Raw genomic sequence first — 12,825 nt, forward strand, 5'->3', positions numbered from 1 at the left:
AGCCATTACCCTCTGATCCCACTGAGAGTTACCAAAAGAAACTACAGCATTTGCTCAAGAAACTCCCTGAAAAAGCACTAGATCAAATCCGCACAGACACACCCCTGGAACCCCGACCTCGGATATTCTATCTACTACCCAAGATCCATAAACCTGGAAATCCTGGGCGCCCTATCATCTCAGGCACTGGCACCCTGACAGCAAGATTGTCTGGCTATGAAGACTCCCTCCTCAGGCCCCACCTGCACTCCCAGCTACCTTCGAGACACCACTGACTTCCTGAGGAAACTACAATCCATCGGTGATCTTCCTGATAACACCATCCTGGCCACTATGGATGTAGAAGCCATCTACACCAACATTTCACACAAAGATGGACTACAAGCCGTCAAGAACACTATCCCTGATGATGTCACGGCTAACCTGGTGGCTGACCTTTGTGACTTTGTCCTTACCCATAACTATTTTACATTTGGGGACAATGTATACCTTCAAATCAGCGGCACTGCTATGGGTACCCGCATGGCCCCACAGTATGCCAACATTTTTATGGCTGACTTAGAACAACACTTCCTCAGCTCTCGTCCCCTAACGCCCCTACTCTACTTGCGCTATATTGATGACATCATCATCTGGACCCATGGAAAAGAAGCCCTTGAGGAATTCCACCACGATTTCAACAATTTCCATCCCACCATCAACCTCAGCCTGGTCCAGTCCACACAAGAGATCCACTTCCTGGACACTACAGTGCTAATAAACAATGGTCACAAACACCACCCTATACCGGAAACCTACTGACCGCTATTCCTACCTACATGCCTCCAGCTTTCACCCTGACCACACCACACGATCCATCGTCTACAGCCAAGCTCTGCGATACAACCGTATTTGCTCCAACCTCTCAGACAGAGACAAACACCTACAAGATCTCTATCAAGCATTCTTACAACTACAATACCCACCTGCGGAAGTGAAGAAACAGATTGATAGAGCCAGAAGAGTTCCCAGAAGTCACCTATTACAGGACAGGCCTAACAAAGAAAATAACAGAACGCCACTAGCCGTCACCTTCAGCCCCCAACTAAAACCCCTCCAACGCATTATTAAGGATCTACAACCTATCCTGAAGGATGACCCATCACTCCCACAAATCTTGGGAGACAGGCCAGTCCTTGCCTACAGACAGCCTCCGAACCTGAAGCAAATACTCACCAGCAACCACATACCACACAACAGAACCACTAACCCAGGAACCTATCCTTGCAACAAAGCCCGTTGCCAACTGTACCCACGTATCTATTCAGGGGACACCATCACAGGGCCTAATAACATCAACCACACTATCAGAGGCTCGTTCACCTGCACATCCACCAATATGATATATGCCATCATGTGCCAGCAATGCCCCTCTGCCATGTACATTGGTCAAACTGGACAGTCTCTACGTAAAAGACTAAATGGACACAAATCAGATGTCAAGAATTATAACATTCATAAACCAGTCGGAGAACACTTCAATCTCTCTGGTCACGTGATTACAGACATGAAAGTTGCGATATTACAACAAAAAAACTTCAAATCCAGACTCCAGCAAGAGACTGCTGAATTGGAATTCATTTGCAATTTGGATACAATTAACTTAGGTTACCTTGCATAATGACTTAGCCACTCCCAGTCTCTATTCAAGCCTATTTCCCCTTGTTTTTTCATACCACACCCCCCCCCCCCCGACGTTCTTGTTAAACCCTGGATTTGTGCTGGAAATGGCCCACCTTGATTATCATACACATTATAAGAAGAGTGGTCACTTTAGATAAGCTATTACCAGCAGGAGAGTGGGGTGGGGGGGGAGGTATTTTTTCATGCTTTATGTGTATAAAAAGATCTTCTACACTTTCCACAGTATGCATCCGACGAAGTGAGCTGTAGCTCACGAAAGCTTATGCTCAAATAAATTGGTTAGTCTCTAAGGTGCCACAAGTACTCCTTTTCTTTTTGCGAATACAGACTAACACAGCTGTTACTCTGAAACATATCTGTATAAAGTGACTTTTCCAAGGATAGGCTAAAACAGTGGCTCTCAACCTTTCCAGACTATTTTCAGGAGTCTGATTTGTCTTGTGTACCAGGTTTCACCTCACTTAAAAGCTACTTGCTTACAAAATGTGTCACTATTACTGAAAAATTGCTTACTTTCTCATTTTTACCATATAATTATACAATAAATCAATTGGAATATTAATATTGTACTTACATTTCAGTATGTAGTACATAGAGCAATATAAACAAGCAGGGTGGATAAAATCAATGATTTTTTTTTATTTAAATCAGATTTTTTTTTGATAAAATGCTTTGAGGAAAAAAACCTATCTAAAGATAGTTTTAATTAAGATACATTATAGCTCAAAGACATCTCATCATGGACTAGGGATTATACATTCTAATTCTATAGTATGAGATGATATATTCATGTAACGTTTAAGAAAAGTTTTGTAAATGAGTTCCAATAGTTCATGGATTAGGGACCCAATCTTATGGTTTCCAGAGGCTCCTGCGGAAAGATTAATTTAAATAATCTATATATACCCAATGGGACTCAGTGCTCAATCTAGAAGGTACCATCGGAGATGCTAAATTTTGCAGTTCTCAATCTGTGGATCTGTCTCCAGAGATAACATCCTTGTTAACAGCAAAAATGTTTTTAAATAAATAATATATAGAGGTGAGAAATAACAGACCTCAACCCTATTGTCCCTCTCCAAATTTGTGTACACAGAGTCAATCCCTTACCTCTCTAAAAGTGCAAAGTTTCAAAAAGTTCAATGAATAGAACACTGTTGGGGGCAGAATAGATCTGGACAAGGAGAAGTCTGGAGATAAATGCGAGAACAGAGGGACAGGCAGTAGAAACAAAAGTGAAACTGTTTGAGCAGCATATTCCAGAAGTCTTGAGGTCTGAGCGTAGCCTTCATTGATTTGAGATCTACCATACCATTCTGTCACTAGAAGGGAAAACCAAAAATGGCAGCAGGCCATAAGAGAGACCCAGTTTGGGAATAAGAACCATTCAAGAAATATATGTTTGTTGATGATGTTTTAAAGAAAGACACACCAGTGAACTGATGGAAGTCTCTTAAGCACTTGCATTCAGAGACTGTTGAAGTTATAATCTCACTTTTAACAGCAGTAGTTTCTTCTACCAGTGTAGAAAGAATAATATTTTCTACCTTTGGACTAATTCATTCCAAACTGAGAAGTCATTTGGGTCCTGAAAAAGCAGGAAAACTTGTTTTTCTTTTCCAGATTATGAACAAACAGGAAAATGAAGATGAAGACGACTGAGTTAGCTGCAGAAGCTAATATTTAAAGTTTCTCATGTTGACCTGGCTGACATCGATGATCGATTTTTTAAAATCTTTTGTTTAACTATTCTAATTAAACAGTTTTAACAAAAGCATGATTTAAAAAACTTGAACTTTTAAATTCAAAAATTATATGCTTGTTCTGTTATAATATTATATGTTTGCTGTTGAAGAAAAAAATCCAGAATACATAACGTTGTTGTTTTAGTTAAATAAAACAATTTAAATGTCTGTCTAGTGATGTTCTCCTCCTAATACAGCATGTCAAGAAAATCCTCCAAATATTAATGATTAACATGTTGAATTGGAGATAGTTCACCTCCCAATGACTTCATAAATATCTGCTTCAATTACCTTTGAAATGAAATAACCAAACAATCATTCATTTTCTGATATAGCTGAAAAACTAATCAGAAAAGTTTTCAAAATAAATCACTTTAAAATGTAGTGTGTACCTTCTAAATATGAAACCTACATCAATCTCTAAGTTGTGAAGAATATGTTTTATAGTTATAACAACCAACAAGAATGCACTTTTATGTAGAAATCCATGACTAAATCCAGTCTTCCTGACTAGTAATTTAAATCAATTTGATTTACATTAAATCCACCCTCTAAACAAGTAATCGTCTGTATGAAATAGTTTTAGTTTGTACTGACTTTGTTAGTGCTTTTTATGTAGCTTGTTGTGAAACCAGGCAAATATCTAGATGAGTTGGTAGTATCCCCAGGAAGACCCCGAGTACACCCAGGGGTATGTGTACTCCTGGTTGGGAACCAGTGGACTGAAAGGTCTCAAACCCTGTCTCTTTGTTCAGCACTAAACACATCATCAGCATTCTATAACAATAGTTTTAAAACCTCTGGATTTTATTTACAACCTCAAAGTCAGATTTTTAATCCTTCTAGACTAAGAAATCAAAGGTTGTGTAGTATCAGTGGAAAGTTAGTATTGCATGACTGCCATAAGGTTTTGGATTTTAGATTCCCAATTGTCACAATAATGTGGGTATGCTTGAAGATACCTCAGATTAAAACAAAAAGATTCTCATACTTAAAAAAAAAAAAAAAAAAAATCACATATGACCTGAAAATGGAGATCTACAATGTGTTTTCTGTTAGCTGTATTTGTACTGTCAAGAAATTAACAGCTATTAGCCACTTTTTCCAGGCTGTCTCCCTCAATAGAGACAACTGAATCATCCGGGGGAAAGAAAGCATGTTATCCTTCCTGTGCCGATTTTCCTCATATGTTTTAATCACTTTCATAGACTAAGAACAAAAATATTCTCTTAAGCGTGGCTTGACTTTTTTCCTGAGGTAACGTCAGCCTGACTTTTAGAATTAAGTTGCTACTTATATCACGTAGCATATATACTGCCATTATGAGGATTTGAAAGCCCATCTCAAAAAAAATAAATAGTAATCTAAATAATACTTCTCACTTCTATATACCACTTTCTCCCAAAGACATTTATTAATATTAGGGCTCATCAGTTCCATAAGTCATTGTTATTAACCCTGTTTCCATGGCTTAAAAAAATTACTAAATGACACCTACTAGCCTGAGGCCAATATGAAAGATTACTCTCAGACCTACAGGCAAGGTCCTGGTAAGCAGCTCCCATACCCAGCTGAGGGGAAAGTGTAGAGTGCTAGAAATTCTACCAGGGGGCTTACCCTAAACATTGCCTAGGAACATCATCTGTTTAATAAGCTTCTAGCAAGTAGGCATAATAAATTATGAAGTCAAAATTCAAAATGCCCACTCTGGTTGCTGAAAGGGAAACTTACAGATATTTAAATCAGCTTCTCTGAAGATACCATTCCAATAAGATTCACACTCCTAAATCTTAATTCCCTAGGCTGAGACAAGCAGAAAGCCTCAAGATCTTAACAACTTTTGGTCCATAAGACAAGCAGTAGCAGGATGGAATCTAAGCCAGCCCCCAACTTCTGATGGCTCTCCTGCCATGCAACTCTCCGAATTTAACCTTTTCTCTTCCAAGTCAGTTTCTTAATGAGCTGGAGGCACAGTCTCCCTAAATAAACCACTAAATTAAAACAAAACATTTGGGGGATGGAGGGGACAACAAAAAAACCTACTGCTTAAAATTAAAAAAACATAATTTTCTAGAGCAATTACTCCCAAACTCTGAGGGGAGTGGGCAGGTGAATATGAAGCCTATTGGAATGATATCTTAAGAGAAGATAAAAATAGCATCCCTCCAAGATTCTCAATTCTGGGAAACAGGTGCGTGGCTCAAGTGATGTCCAAGAGAAAAACCAAATGAAAATAAAACTCCGACAGGCAGAAACAATAGGGCCAATGCCAATAAGATTTTCTGTATTTATTTTGCAAACACAGTGAGGGAGAAGATACTTCCTTCGCAATTCTAGATGTTATGCAGGATGCCTGAAAGATGCTGTCAAGGTTCCTCCCCCACTCTGAACTCTAGGGTACAGATGTGGGGACCTGCATGAAAAACCTCCTAAGCTTATCTTTACCAGCTTAGGTCAAAAACTTCCCCAAGGTACAAAATATTCCCCCCGTTGTCCTTGGACTGGCCGCTACCACCACCAAACTAATACTGGTTACTGGGGAAGAGCTGTTTGGACGCGTCCTTCCCCCCAAAATACTTCCCAAAACCTTGCACCCCACTTCCTGGACAAGGTTTGGTAAAAAGCCTCACCAATTTGCCTAGGTGACTACAGACCCAGACCCTTGGATCTTAAGAACAATGAACAATCTTCCCAACACTTGCACCCCCCCTTTCCTGGGAAATGTTGGATAAAAAGCCTCACCAATTTGCATAGGTGACCACAGACCCAAACCCTTGGATCTGAGAACAATGAAAAAGCATTCAGTTTTTTTACAAGAAGACTTTTAATAAAAATAGAAGTAAATAGAAATAAAGAAATCCCCCCTGTAAAATCAGGATGGTAGATATCTTACAGGGTAATTAGATTCAAAAACATAGAGAACCCCTCTAGGCAAAACCTTAAGTTACAAAAAAGATACACAGACAGAAATAGTTATTCTATTCAGCACAATTCTTTTCTCAGCCATTTAAAGAAATCATAATCTAACACATACCTAGCTAGATTACTTACTAAAAGTTCTAAGACTCCATTCCTGGTCTATCCCTGGTAAAGACCAGCATACAGACATAGACAGACACACAGACCCTTTGTTTCTCTCCCTCCTCCCAGCTTTTGAAAGTATCTTGTCTCCTCATTGGTCATTTTGGTCAGGTGCCAGCAAGGTTACCTTTAGCTTCTTAACCCTTTACAGGTGAGAGGAGCTTTCCCCTGGCCAGGAGGGATTTCAAAGGGGTTTACCCTTCCCTTTATATTTATGACAGATGCGAACAAATACAAAACATTCATAAATTTTGCTATTCTAAAAGAAATAAATGTATGAAAGTGTATTAAACTCATTCACGCTATAAAATGGAGATCACGCACCAGAAATAAGACCCTTCAAGTAAGAAACGAGTTCAAAAGGAGTTTCATCAACACCACATTAATACTCAATGATGGAAGGAGCTTTTTAATATAGGCATTTGAAAAAGGATCAAGCCCTGAATGAATCTGACAATAAAGATCTACAGAAACACTTATCTACTAGTGCACAATAGGCTGATATAGCTGTCAAATAAATTTGGATAGACTCAGTTGAAGAATGTGACAAGAAATATTTATGCAATACAAGTTTGGAAGTTAATGGGGGTTGGTCTGCACCACACCACAAACTTTTTCCAGTTGCTGTTTTAAGTCCTTCTGGCAGATGACTTTCACAAAGGCAGTAAGAATCAGCCAACTCCTCAGAGACATCAAACTTAGATGTCTTAGCAGCTTCTGTAAAAATTGGGAGAATGCTGAATCCTGCCCGGAAGGTTGTTATCCAGTTGCTTTTCTGCCTTGGTTTACATTTAGCATCAGAGGAATCCTCTGGCACTTATGACTCCATCTAGTTATATTTTTCCTCCTGAACCTCAACTTACACCACACAAGCATCTGAAATTGTCTACTCAATGGAAGGACCTGGAACATCACAAAGGCTTCATCAAGTTCTAGCAGTCATTGTGCCGGAATCCCAACATAAGAGGCACGAAGGGGCTGGCATCAAAGCCGGAGCTTTATGTGCCAAGGAGGAAACTCCACAGGAGCAGGTATCAACTTTCATATAAAAAGGATTCAAACTGCTCTGAGAGCTCCAGACAAGTGAAGGACAAGAGGAATGCCTCAAAGCTGTTATTGGAAAAATGTCAGCCTTGTAGCATATAGTAATATCATGAATCACTGTTTTATCCCCCAAGGTGGGAATACACATCAGCAGTAACTCCAGAAGCAGAGCTGACTGGATTACAGGAATATGACTGCAGTGTGTCAGAAGAAAGTAGTGGTTTCTCTCTCAACACCCCCTACCTCAATCTCTTGTGTCAAGGATCCACCTCATCAGGTACATGAGAACTCAGCATCAAAGATTTCAACATTGAGACCTGAAGTCTCAAAGTTCTGGCATATACTGTCCTGGTCTACACTGTGGGGGGATCAATCTAAGTTACGCAACTTCAGCTACTTGAATAACGTAGCTGAAGTCAACGTACTTAGGTCAATGTACTTAAACTGACTTATCGTGGTGTCTTCACCGCGGTGAGTCAACTGCTGCCACTCCTCTGTCGACTCCGCCTGCACCACTCGCAGCGCTAGAGTACAGGAGTCGACGGGAGAGCGCTCGGGGGTCGATTTATCGCATCTAGAGTAGACACAATAAATCTATCCCCGCTGGATCGATCTCTGCCCGCCGATCCAGCGGGTAGTGAAGACATACCCTTATCAGAGTGGCAGCACAGGGCTTTTTGTTGGTGAACCTACTTTCAAGGACATATCAGGAGGAAGCTAGGTTTGTGTTGATGCAGATGGTACAAACACACTGTACTCAGCAGCTTCCCTTTTGAAGCAGTCTAGGATGACTTTGTGCCAGACTTTGGGGCGTTTCCCTAGGATGCCTTGAAAAGAAGATGTTCTCCATGTTTCCTCATTACCAAAGTGGCAAATGCTTGCACACTGGACACCTCTGTACTTGCTCGTTAAACTGTAAATGCAGCACAGCAGACATACTCATTCACAACTGATCTGGTTCTACCATTCAGATAGCCTTTGAAGCCGCTAAAGTGTCTCAACAGTCATCTTTCTGCCTTAACAGTTGAGGAAACTGAGTAAAAACAATACAAACAAATACCAAAACCACTTGCGCCAACTGGTGCTTAAGTACTTACCCATAAGCACTGATGTGATAAAGCCAACCATGGAAACATCAACAATACAGACACCTGAGTGCAAAACATCTTGGAAAAACTTGGCATCAAAATACTCTGAACTAACCATGGAGACAGGCAACAAAGTGCTCAAAAACAGGCACTGAAGCACAAAGACAAGAACTGAAGTGCTGAAAACTGGTCATAGAAGTACTGAAATATGGGTGCTGACTAAAACCACACTGAAGCATTGAGGCAAACTACCAAACAATATATTTCTAATCTGGACTGGACAGAGACATTGGAAAGAATACCCACAAGGCAAGCAAAGTAGTCCAGAGAGAAGAGCCATGACTGAAGACAGAGTCAAAAAGAAGTGAGAGGGAAGTTCCAAGGGCAGCAGTTAAGGTCAGATATTGATACGTAAATGTAAGTAAAGGACTGGAATATTCTGCCTTTAGAGACCAAAAATCATTACCAGTCTGTTGAGAGTCACTTCACTAGGAAGCCAACACTCAGAAGTGAAAATACTGGTTGGCTGAAGCATTACCGAATTGACTTCATCTTCCGCAACCAGAACCTCCTGATTATTCTGCCACTCCCATAGGCCCGTTTGCCACTGCTTGCAAGCTTTAGGGAAGGTCTCTGCTACTGGTAGCAGTGCTAACTAGCAACAAAGTGAAATTGACATGATCATTGGCAGTTTCACAGCTATCCTGAACAGGAGCAAAACTGACCAGGATCTTGATAGCCTCACTTTGCTACTATGGACTGGGGTATTATAAACATCCCTCAGCAGACACGTTGGCGAGTAACGGTTCTCTATCTTAAATTCTAAAAATCTACTTCTTCAACAAAGTCTTCATAAATTGATGGCTTTAGCACCTACCATCCTACCCACCATGTGGTAGGGAAGTTCCCTATTTGCCATAGTAGATTTGTCACTCATTTTAGCCCCACCCATTCCACCAATAGGGAAATTGATGCCTCAAGGCCACCATCACCTTCTGCACTAAAATAATATTTCAAGGAAACAGACAAACTGCCAGCTATCAGTATTCTGAGTAGGGAAGAAGGGCCCATTACCACAGTATCTGAGCACCTCGCAGCCTTTAGTGTGCATCCTCACAACACCTCTGTGAAGTACATACAATTATCCACGCTTTACAGAGAGGGAACACAGACACAGAAAGACAAAGGGAGTCATACCAGGTCACGCAGGGAAGTCTGTGGCAGAGCAGGAAATTAAACCCAGGTCTCCAGACTCCCAGGCTACCACTGTAACCACTCTTCCACACTGAGGAATATTAATTTTAAGGCACAGGGGGATGAAGGATTTTGCAGTTGCAGTGAAATACTGTCAACCTCACTGGGTAACCGCCCTTCCTCCATGTGGTCTGTGAGAACCAGGGGCATACCTGCCCTGGCGTGGGGTCCTTGGCAGCACTAGTAGGCGGGGGCACAGCACCCTGTTGCAGAAATGGACAGGAACGGGAGACCAGCCCTCCTGAAGCCATCACCTGCAACAGCAGCTAGGCTCGTGCCCTGCAGGTGCCTCCCCAACCCCTGCCCCAGCTGTGGGAGAGGGAGGGGGCCAGTGAGCTGGGGTACCTCACACCCCCTTCAGGCTCAGCCAGGCTGCTCAGGGAGCTGTTGAACTCCCCCACTGAAGCGCCTGGCAAACTGAACTCAGCAGAGCCAACCCAAGGGGCGAACAGGTTCCCAGCCAAGAGGCAGGGACTGGCCTCACCCGCCTGCCTAAGAAACTACCCTCCCCCCACACCTTCGGAGCCGCTGAAACCGCTGGTATTTAGAACGTTCCGAACGTTCTATTACCTGTCGCCGAAGGTGATTCACTCCAAATGTCCTCCCCCACCCCCGCTTCCCCTGTCCTGAGCCGGGCATACGTGTCTACCTGCGTGCGTACGTACGTACGTCACTACTCAGTACAGCTGCCCCAGGTGACGCAACTGCTGCGGTGGCCACCTTCCCGGGAAACGCCACCCTTCCCTCTCACGCGGGCGACCCGCTCTCACCCTTAGGCACGCACACGGAGAGCAGCCTCTCACCCGGATGTGGCTTTCGCGTTGCTCCGCCTCCTGCCGGTCACGTGGCGTTGGGAGCCAGGCTCGGGGGTCCCGCGCGCGTTCGGAGCCGGTTGGAGCTGGCGGGCCCAGGGAAGCGGCGGGCAGTACCTGGAGCGCGCGGATAGCCCCTCCCCCCCGTTTCCCCAGGCGCCGCCGCCGCCGCCGCCTGCTAATGACGGGCAGCCGCTGCCTGCGGGGCCCGCGAAGGCGGGGTTGAGTCGACGCCTCGGCGCCTCCGAGGGGGCTGCCCACGAGGTCGGTGGGATGCGGGCGCTGGGGTGGGGCCCGCGCCACTTGTGTCACCTGGGTCCCCCCCCCCGCAGCCGTGGTAGCGCGAGACGCGCCGCCTCCCTGCCGGGCAGCGCCCTTAGCCCCGGCGCAACGCTGCGGGCCCCGCTAAAGCAGGGGACTAGCGGGAGGTGACTGGGATGAACACCCTTGTCACGTCCCTTCACCCCCAGCCCGCGCTGTGCTGGCCAGCAGCGGGGCTGGCCGGGTGTGGGACACGGGACAGCTGTAGTGGGTACGTGGGAACATCTGTCATGGCGGTGTGAGTAAAGTGAAATGGGGTGGGGGGGAGCAACGATGCACCCAGCTTCTCTTGCGGGGCCTGGTTCTGAGGTGCAGGGGGCCACTGGCTGGGGATACAACAAGGGCTGGGGCTTCAGGTGGCAGTCAACGTTGTCCATATTGCTGCCTCTCCTGAGCGCGGCCAAGCAGCACTCTTGGCAGGAAGCCTGTAGGCAGTTGCAGGAAAGGGGTCAAGGAGCCAACAGATGTTGGGGACCAACCCACCCTGGAAGAGGGATGATCTAAAGACTCATGCCAATGTAGTTTGCATAGTGGCTGTGAGGAGCGGAGATGCCCTCGCGGTAAGCGAGGCATAGCTATAGCTCCATTAACTTCTTACTGTTTTATCCATTTAAATTGTTGTTTTCTTTCATTATATTACATTTACTTTAATAAATTATGGCATCTGACAATAAATAAATAAAAATGTATAAATCCCACTTTATCTGTACCACATTTTTTTAAGCATTATTCATTTTTCCATGAGATAGTTACCACTCCCTGCCACAGTGAACCATCCCAGAATACCCCCAACCACTACCTTAGGGTTCTCCCCTTGAAATTAACCCAGTACTGCATCCCTCAAATAACTCCCACTTCTCCATCCCCCTCAGTTACACAAATCCCATGGGACATCCCAGCTGTACCCAACCCCAAGGAGCTTCCTTTTCCAGCCCCCCCCCCTTTACCCTCCAGCCCCCCTCTATAGCCCAAAGGATCCCCCATCTGTCCTGATGTATTTCACCCCCAAAGCCCTCGTTAGCCCCAGAGACCCCTTCCTTCCTTAAATATTCCACCTCTCCCACTGAACCCTACTGCTCTCGCCCTCACATTAGTCCCAGAGACCTCTCCGTTATTGCACCAAACTAACAAAAACGCCTATTTTAAAATGCTGTTTTGTGTGTTTCTTATTTAATTCCAATTTCTGTCCAAATACATTTGGACACAAATCACAAGTAGAAAATTGATCTAGCAAATAAGAAATGACTTTGTTTGAGCTCACCAAGAAGCAAAGCATCTCATACGGCAAGCTCCTTGTTAATTAATTGAAATTCATCTCAAAATGGCCACTTGTGCTTTTACCCTCCACAACAAAAATAAACAGTTCATATCACACACTTTAACTGAAGGTGAAATGGGATTGTTAGGCTCTGACCCAGAGCTGAGCATTTGTGGTTGAGACAAGGGAGAAACTCTCCTTCCCCAGCTTCACCCAGCACTCCCCTTTAGAAGAAGCAAGCAATTCTTCTTATCATATGACTAGAAGGGACCCTGAGAGGTCTTCTAATTCAGTACCCTACACTCAAGGCAGGACTAAGTATTATCTAGACTATCCCTGACAGGTGTTTGTCTAACCTGCTTTTAAAAATCTCCTATGACAGAGAGTCCACAACCTCCCTGGGCAATTTATTCCAGTGCTTAACTACCCTGGCAATTAGGAAGTTTTTCCTAATGTCCAACCTAAAGTGCCCTTGCTGCAATTTAGGACAATTGCTTCTCGTCCTAGCCTCAGAGGTTAAAGAGAACATTTTTTTGAAA

General features: G+C 43.8%; 1 protein-coding gene across 5 annotated transcripts in view; it reads right to left on the reverse strand.

The window, feature by feature from the left end:
• Window positions 1-10,697, reverse strand: part of CCDC91 (coiled-coil domain containing 91) — a 315,195-nt gene extending 304,498 nt beyond the window's left edge. The window contains exons 1-2 of one of the 5 annotated variants that reach the window (XM_077825333.1): window positions 10,565-10,631; window positions 9,839-9,926 (exon numbers count right to left, since the gene is read on the reverse strand). The gene's annotated coding sequence lies outside the window, so the exon portion shown is untranslated. The other 4 variants (XM_077825315.1, XM_077825324.1, XM_077825306.1 and 1 more) reach the window with 4 other exon arrangements.
• Window positions 10,698-12,825: the final 2,128 nt, after the last annotated feature.

This window comes from Eretmochelys imbricata, chromosome 1 (assembly GCF_965152235.1).
Source record: "Eretmochelys imbricata isolate rEreImb1 chromosome 1, rEreImb1.hap1, whole genome shotgun sequence".
NCBI lineage: Eukaryota > Metazoa > Chordata > Testudines > Cheloniidae > Eretmochelys > Eretmochelys imbricata.